We start from the raw sequence: 8,724 nt of genomic DNA on the forward strand, positions 1-8,724 counted from the left end.
TGGCAAGCAAAACCCAGCATTTCCCTCTTGGATGGGACACTAGAAGGAGCAGGGGAGAGTTAATGCTGCCCCACAGAAAACCTTTGGGGCCCTCATGTTGTGCTCCCCCGCCCCAGCTGGACCTGGGGGACAGCAAGAACCCACGGATATGAATTTCCAGGGAGAGCACTGTGGTCAGAGGAATGGGGATTGATGCTGGAGATCCCTCTAAGCTGTGGGGGATGTTCCTGGCAGTGTTTTGGGGCACTGAGAGCAGAGTTCTTATTTCCCCCACAGCCACTTCACAGAGCCAGCAGCTTTTATTCAGCACTTCCAGCAGAGCCGGGGTGGAAATCCCTCCACATCCCAGGGAATGCAGGACCCTGGCAGCTGAGCAGGGCCTGTCCTGCCCTACTTGGGCCCAGCTGAGTTCCCAGAAGGGCCTGGAGCTGTTTAACCCCTGTGATTTGATTTTGGGGAGGCACAGACAGCCCCGAGCACCCTTGAGCGTTCCTCCCGTCCCTCTGGCATCCCTTGCCCCGTTCCACTGTGGCCGTGGGGCTTTTCTCCACACTCTCATCTGCCTCTGCATCCAAATGATGTTCCTCGGGGCAGGATTTGCTGGATGCTTTCCCAGCTCAGCCACAGCTCTGGAGTCTGTGCCCAGTCTGCCCAGTTTGGCTCTGGCAGGACCCTCTTCCATCCCTCCCCCTCTGGCCTGGAGGTGACCACGACAACAGGACCTTGCTACAGAAACTGGGAGATGCTTTTCCACCGGTTTGTGGACACGTGCTCAGTCTCACACTCCTCCCCAGGGCTGCATTAATGAAACAAAGCTCTGGCTGGGATATTTTATTTCTGCTGGGCACTCCCACCTCTGCCTCCGGAGTCCTGTGTGTGAAAGATCAGAACCCAGATAAAAACAGAGGGGTAAACCGTACATGGACGTGCTCACGAGCAATCTACTGGATCTGCACAAACGTCTGACAGGAAAAGTCATGGTTTTCACTGAAAAACCCAGCACTTTCCACGTGTGCTGCAGATCTCAACAACAGATTGAGCTGTGATCTGCTTTCCAGGGTGCTCAGTGCTGCCTGCACCTTTCCAAAATCGAGTTATAAGGGTTCACTCTACTTCAGAGAGCAGCACTGGGAGTTTTATAGTGAGACAGAAAGCAGGAGAGCCAAACCCCTGAATACTCTGTTCTTCCCTGGCCCACCAGAGTTACTGCAGAGGCTCAGCTGAGGAATTGTTTAGAAACTTTCCAGAGGCACAAATTGGTTGGTTTTGTAAGAGACTTTTAGGGTTTAAAACACTCAGCCCCTGGGGGTTTTTTTGGCCAAAATAAGAGGGAATCTGAGAAAAATGTGGCTGTGTTGGGCATCTTGGAGGCAGAAGGATTTTCTGTGGGATCTGAGCTCAGGGTTGGAGTCAATCACTGAGAGATGCTGGGGCTGGGGTCTCTTCCAGCTCAGGCTCTGCCTGTCTTTGCTGTCCAGTTAATTCCTGACAGGCAGAAACATCTCTGAAGTGCTGGGAGAGAGCGACTGGTTTGGGTGAAATTGTCACAAAAGAAGGTTTGAGGCTTCACGTATTTTCTGCAGGTGCTGGAGTGCTCCTGGTGTAGTTGGTGGATCAAACAACCCCAGAAATGGTGCTTTTGCTGCTCAGGGATTTCTGCTTCGCAGTTTTCTCATCCAGTGCTGCCCAACCCAGCCCCAGACAGAATCCAGAGAGTCCCACTCACTCCATCCCACCCACTCCAAGCCCTTGCCAAAGCTCCAGGTGGGTGAACTGGGAGGCTCAAGGTTCTGCTTTGGGATTTAACTCTTGCAGCAGAGGATTTTCTGAGCATCCCAGAATATCCTGAGCTGGAAGGGACCCTCAGGGATCATCAGTGCAGCCCCTGGCCCTGCACAGACACCCCAACAACCCCAGCCTGGGCATCCCTGAGAGCGCTGTCCAAACGCTCCTGCAGCTCTGGCAGCCTCGGGGCCGGGCCCATTCCCTGGGGAGCCTGGGCAGTGCCCAGCAGCCTCGGGGGGAAGAACCTTTCGCTGAGATCCATGCCCAGCCCTGACACAGCTCCAGCCATTCCCTGGATGTGTCCAGGAAAGATTTAAAATTGCTCCTGTCTGCTCTGGGAGCTCAGAGCTCCCACCTGCAACACCTGGAGGGATTCTCCCAAAAGCATTTCCCTGCTCCCTGTCCCTTCCAAGGCTTGAGCCTAGGTTTTGTCCAGGGTGAGGAGAGCTTTGCTCCTTGCAGAGGTGCTGCTGCTGCTCTGCCCTTGTGCCACATCAGTTCTGGATTTCGGGGTGGCTGAGGGGTGACATTGATGATCCCTGTCCTGAGGGTGAGGATGATGAGGGAGGCAGAGGAGCTCCCAGCAATGGGCTGGAGTTTTCCCAGGTAAAACACTCGTGTTTGCACTGTTCTGCCCCCAGGAAGGACATTCCAGCTCTAGGAATCTGGGATCTGGGGCTGTGAAGGAACAATCCCTTGGTCACCTTTACACCTCCTCTTGTACAGCCAGCGAGGCTCAGAACTGAAGTTCTTGTGCTGTTCTAAAATCCTGTGGGATTTTCAGAAAAATCTGGCATTACCTGAAGCCTCTTACCCCATTCCTTGTGCCAGAGCCCTAAATCTGTCTGAGTTCTGAACTCCCTGCAGGAATTTTGTGTTGTCTCGTCCCCTCAGGGGCACCCAGGAGGTGAAGTGGTTGCTTTGCTGTGAACTTCGGGCTCATTCAGAATAAAGAGAATAAAATAAAAGAATAAAACTACTGTGGGTGTCTCCCAAGGTTCAGGTGACAAGCCCTGCATAAAGTTTCAAATTTTTCAGCATTTATCCTGCAGGGTTTGGGTGCATCTGTCCCTGCTGAAGGAATTCTGTCACTGAGGGACTCCTGGATCCTGCTGGAAGCCAAAGAATGGCTGGAGAGGCTTCAGTTCTATGATTTATCAAAGCAGGGCTTGGCCAAGCTTGGCTTGAACTGGGAGATGCTGGGATGGTGAACCCCAGGGGTCAGGAGCAATCTGAGATCCTGCTTCTGCTGCAAATGTCACGTTAGGTTGGGAATTGAGGTCCCCACATTCCCCCTTTGGTTCTTGCTGCTCCCAGGGCAGTGGGGGATGGCTCCTGGATTGCCCAGGGAATGTTTGATGCCCCAGGAAACACTTTCCCAGCTCTGTGGAGAAGAGCCAGGGCAATGGAAACCTGGACTGATGGAGCCTGCACTGGAATCTCCTGGCTGGAAGGTCAGAAAGGGGAAAATTAAAACAAAAAGTTTCGGAGCAGGGATGTTTATTGAGCATCAGATGCTCTGGTTGGAGTTTTAAAAGAGGAAAGATGAACCTAAGGCTGAAATCCAACCTGCCACAAGGAAGGGAATTCTGCAGGATCCAGCTGAGAGCCCAAAATCCCACGTGTGGAATGTCGTGGTGGTGGGTGATGCTCTGGAAGGGTCTCCAGGGAGTGGGAGCTCAGACTTTGCCTGAGCAGTGCCGGAACTTTATTTCAAAGCAGAGAGAGAGCGTTCCTTTCTTCATCTGTGTTCTGGGGACTAAACAGGAATCCTGGCTGGGCAGGACTACAGGGTGACCAGAGGAAATTCCCAAAGAGGAAATTCCCAAAGAGGAAATTCCCAAAGAGGGAAATGAAGACAACTGGGAAGTGAGAGGGGTGCACATGAGCTCCTGTGCTGCAAGAAGCGCTCCTCTCTGCGGGGTCAGGACATCCCCGCACGCGAGCGCTGATTTGCCAGGGGCGGTGGGAATCTGCTCCCACATTCCCTGAGTGTGGCATTGCTCCCCTCACTGGCAGCTTGGCATCCCTATTTTCCAAGTAGAAAGCTGAGGCAGAGGGAAATGAAAGGGTCAGATCTGGCCAGGGCATTGTGTTTGTTTTTAATTACGATGGCAAAGGGGTTTTGTTCCAGTGATTTGGGTGGGATGTGGGCAAATGGAGTTATCTCAGGCTGGTTCGTGTTCTACCCTCTCTGCCTCCCTCACTGAGGCTGGAATTTGATGCCTGGCTCTGTTTGGAGTTTGTGGGAGCTGCCCATGGCCCCCATGGGATCTGTCCCATGTGCTGGGCTCTCTCTGCTGTGCCCGTTCAATCCCACACCCAGCAGAGCCTTTCCTGGTGCCTCTGGGATACTACAAGGCTAAATCAGCACATCCAGGGATCAAAGCTGTGTTTAAAAATGCACATTCCTGCTCTAGGGACTAAGCAATAGACTGACAGCTTGTATTATAATGTAATATAATATAATATAATATAATATATTGTAATATATTTTAATATCTTTCAATATCTTTCAATATCTTTTAATATTATTCATTATATTATATTAACTGTATTTATTATATCTATGTCTATACTTTAGGATGTACTTAAAGCCTGTATTATGTTACCCAAGCATTAAACATTGGGGGTGTTCACCTGGAGAAGGCTCCAGGGAGAGCTCCGAGCCCCCTCCAGGGCCTAAAGGGGCTCCAGGAGAGCTGCAGAGGGACTGGGGACAAGGCATGGAGGGCCAGGACCCAGGGAATGGCTTCCCAGTGCCAGAGGGCAGGGCTGGATGGGATCTTGGGAAGGAATTGTTCCCTGGGAGGGTGGGCAGGCCCTGGCACAGGGTGCCCAGAGCAGCTGTGGCTGCCCCTGGATCCCTGGCAGTGCCCAAGGCCAGGCTGGACACTGGGGCTTGGAGCAGCCTGGGACAGTGGGAGGTGTCCCTGCCCATGGCAGGGGTGGCACTGGATGGGATTTAAGGTCCCTCTCAACCCAAACCATTCTGGGATTCTACGGCTTTAATTCCCAACCCATCCATTTGCTGTAACCACCTAATCCTCCCTATAAGTCCACAGAAATTCCTGGGAAATCAAGCACTAAACAAAATGTGTGAGGCCTTCAATCACCTGGGAACAATTATTTGAACTTTTGAGTATTTCCAACCCTCCAGAATTTCCCGCTTTGCCCCACAAACAGCCGCTCCCTGCTCCTTTCTCTTCCCAGCCACGTTACCCAACTCAACCCCAAATATCAGAGGTGAAAGAAATCCTTTCATTGCCACCCTTTGCCTTCAGCCTCTCTATTTTTGTGACTCCAGTCCCACCTGCTCAGGGTTTGGGTGAGGAAAAGCTCGGCTTAACTGACACATCTTTGTCCTTCCTGACCTTTGCAGCTCAAGCTCTGTGCCTGGTTGAGTGGGTTTGCATCACGGATGGAAGCTGGGCATTGCCAGGATTTCTGCTTTTTGTGGAGCTGGGTGCTTTACAGAGAGACTATGGCATCGTCCTGGTTATCTGAGAGTTTCCAGGAAAGCCTCTTTCCTAAGTTCTTAATGGGAATTAACTTTTAAAGTTTTATATTTATACGTGTAAACTCGAAATCCTGCCATGGCATCACCCACATTTCTTTAGGAAACCCCATTCCTGGCAGCATAAGCAAAGTTTCCAGAGAATTGGGTCCCTCTTCCCAGGAGGGAAAAGGAGGATGAGGGATTGAAAACAACAGAATCATAAATAAATAAATCAGGAAGCACAGCCCCACAGATCCGTCTGCTCACCCCCTGCCAGCAAGGAGCCTGATCCCTTCTCCAGTTCTTCCCTGGGATGGGCTTTCCTGGTGTCCCTATGGGGTTTATTCCCAGTCTAATGGATAGCAAAGGTTTTCTGAGGTTCAAACCCACCTTTCCCTTGTCCCAGGTTATTCCCTAACACCCCAGACTGTGTTTGGGCTGATTTGGAGCTGTGCCTGTTTTCACCGAGTAGCAGCAGAGGAGATGCCAAAGAAATCCAAGGAAATAAAAGTGACTTTGCCTCTGGATTTTTGTTTGTTGTTAGGATGGCCAGCAGCAAATCCCTGAAGTGCTCCGGAGTGTTTGGAGCATTATCCAGCAGGTGCCAGGTATCCTAAATCCTCCCACATTGCCACCGAGACCCTAAACCTTCCCACACTGCCACCGAGACCCTAAACCTTCCCACACTGCCACCGAGATCCTAAACCTTCCCACACTGCCACCGAGATCCTAAACCTTCCCACACTGCCACCGAGATCCTAAACCTTCCCACATTGCCACCAAGACCCTAAACCTTCCCACACTGCCACCAAGACCCTAAACCTTCCCACACTGCCACCGAGATCCTAAACCTTCCCACACTGCCACCGAGATCCTAAACCTTCCCACACTGCCACCAAGACCCTAAACCTTCCCACACTGCCACCGAGATCCTAAACCTTCCCACATTGCCACCAAGACCCTAAACCTTCCCACACTGCCACCGAGATCCTAAACCTTCCCACACTGCCACCAAGATCCTAAACCTTTCCACGGTGCCTCTGAGGCTCGCAGGAAGTTTAAAGAGAAGCTTCCAGAGTTCTGATGCCATGTCCAGAGGCAAAGGGACGGGGATGGCTGGCCAAGAGTGTTGGACCACGAGCCATCATCCCCTCATCTTCTGACCCATCTAAACCCCCTCAGCTTCCAAAAGGACGTGATGCCCCCAACTCAAGTCCGTTTTTTTCCAGTGGAGTGATCAGTGGGAAGAGAAAGGTCACGTGAGGAATTAATCTGGAATCTTAACACCAACATTTCACGGGATCTTCCCTCCGAACCCCCTGGTGCTGCAGAAAGGCACCGGGCAGGGAGCAGAGCAGCCATGACAGAACCGCCACCCAAGACACCAGCAGCGATCAAAAAGTGCCTCTTACCTGCTCTGCTGAAGAACACAGCGGCTTCAGGGGCTCCCCTACAGCAGCTGGGAAGCAGGAAAGGAAAAAAGAGGGAAAATAATCTCTGTTGAGTGAGGGTTGTGCCGATTTTGGGAAAGAAGAGGCCGCAGCATCCAGTGAGAGCTCCGGCATTCGCAAACCACCTCTAGCTGGGTTTCTCTGAAATGTGACCCTATTTCCTTGTTTCACAGGAAAGGAAAGGAGATCAAACAAAAGCTGTGCTGCTCTGAGGAGTGAAAGAGCTCTGAGATCTTCCCCGTGCCAGGGCAGGGGTCTGCTGTGGAAGAGAACAGATCAGAGGGAGGTGGTGAGGAGCTGTTGTTGTTTAAATGAATGTTTTAGGGGGAGACATTGCTTGGGGAGCAAAGTTCTCTTCTTGAGCAGCTCCAACCAAGCAGATGTTGGTGGGAAGGGAATCTGTGCATGAGGGTCTTTGCCACAGGATCACAGAATCAGCTGGGCTGGAAAAGCCCTCTGAGATCATTGAGTCCAAGCTGTGCCACATCCCCACCTTGTCCCCAGCCCAGAGCACGGAGTGCCACTTACAGGTCTTCCTTGGGCACCTCCAGGGATGGGCACTCCAAACCTCCTTGGGCAGCCCCTGCCAAGGCCTGACCACCCTTTCCATGGAAAAATTCCTCCTGATGTCCACCCTGAGCCTCCCCTGGCACAGCTTGGGGCCCTTTCCTCCATCCTATCCCTGTTCCCTGGGAGCAGAGCCTGACCCCTCCCGGCTGCCCGCTCCTGTCAGAGCCGTTATCACACCAGGCTGTGCCTCTTGGAAGTCATGGAGGAGTAAGGAAAACTGAATTTCTTTGGATTTTCCACATCCAAGCCAGGAGCTACTGAGAAAGGCCGCGAAGGCCTACTTGGGAGCTCTAATGGACCAGAGCTGGCTCAGGAACCCAAGAAGCTTCTCATGGCCTGGTTCTCCTCCCTATTTCAGTGATCAGCTCTTTGTAGTGCCAGAGTGGCCAGAATGTTGTCAGCTGGGCTGGGGACCTTCCATCTCCAGTGCCACCACTGACAGCTGGGCTGGGAACCATCCAGCTTTGGTCCCACCACTGTCAGCTGGGCTGGGGACCGTCCAGCTCCAGTGCCACCAAAGGGTGTTTATGTTTTGCAGGGTTTCCAGCTGCTCCTCAGGGCCAGGTCTCCCTTTCCAGAAGGAAAAATCCCCGTGTTTCATCCCCATCTCGCTGCCACCTGTCCTGGAACTGATGGGTACAGGGACAAGGGCCAGCCTTGCAGAAAGGCTGCGGCACCACAGAATCATGGAATGCTTTGGGTTGGAAAGGAACCTTAAAGCCCATCTTGTTCCAACCCCCTGCCATGGGGCAGGGACATCTCCCACCGGATCAGGATGCTCCAACCTGGCCATGACTAATTCCTGCTGAATGCAAAGAGGTGTCCCAAGGACAAAGTGTCCCAAGGACAATCCCAAAGTTTTTTGCTTTTTCTGGCAAAAAATTGTACTGTAGAAGTCGGGACTAAGGAAGGCCCTGATCCCAGCAGGATGAGCTTAGTGATGCTCAGGACTGACTGGAATAAAAGAATTTGGGAATAAGGTTGGATTGGCAGAGTACAAGGTGTCCCTGAGCATCCCTCAGCCCCATGGAATGTCGTTGCCGAATCCCCCCAGGAGCCCTTTGTTTACATTTTCACGTGGAGCTGTTCACGACATTTACCCAGAAATCCACAACAAAGCTTTTTCCAAGGACAAGGTGAGATCCTGAGGTGAAAATGCAGCACCCCAACACCCCTCCCCCGCAGCGCCCGCAGCAAAACCCACCTGAATGTTTGTCCTTTGCCCCAAAATCCCCACAAAATTCTGGGATCAGGCACAACGATCTGGACAATCACTTCTTGATGGCTCCGCTCTCAAAGCCTGTGGCTCCTTCCAGCCGGCGTTACACGTTTGGGAAACACCGACCCTATTTTATTTAACACCTGGGACTAATTAAGTCCAGCTTTACTGTTGGGCAATTAGTTCACATGTCTGTGCCC

The 8,724-nt window shown here is 52.2% G+C and overlaps 1 protein-coding gene across 4 annotated transcripts in view; it reads right to left on the reverse strand.

Moving 5' to 3' along the window:
- LOC125318011 (tyrosine-protein kinase ZAP-70) overlaps positions 1 to 8,724 on the reverse strand; it is a 33,646-nt gene extending 24,922 nt beyond the window's left edge. For 3 of the 4 annotated variants that reach the window (XM_048288352.1, XM_048288351.1, XM_048288348.1), the window contains exon 1: positions 6,697 to 6,865. The gene's annotated coding sequence lies outside the window, so the exon portion shown is untranslated. Of the gene's footprint in view, positions 1 to 6,696; positions 6,866 to 8,509 lie in introns of those variants that run through there. The other variant, XM_048288350.1, reaches the window with a different exon arrangement.

Source organism: Corvus hawaiiensis, chromosome 28 (genome assembly GCF_020740725.1).
Source record: "Corvus hawaiiensis isolate bCorHaw1 chromosome 28, bCorHaw1.pri.cur, whole genome shotgun sequence".
Lineage (NCBI taxonomy): Eukaryota > Metazoa > Chordata > Aves > Passeriformes > Corvidae > Corvus > Corvus hawaiiensis.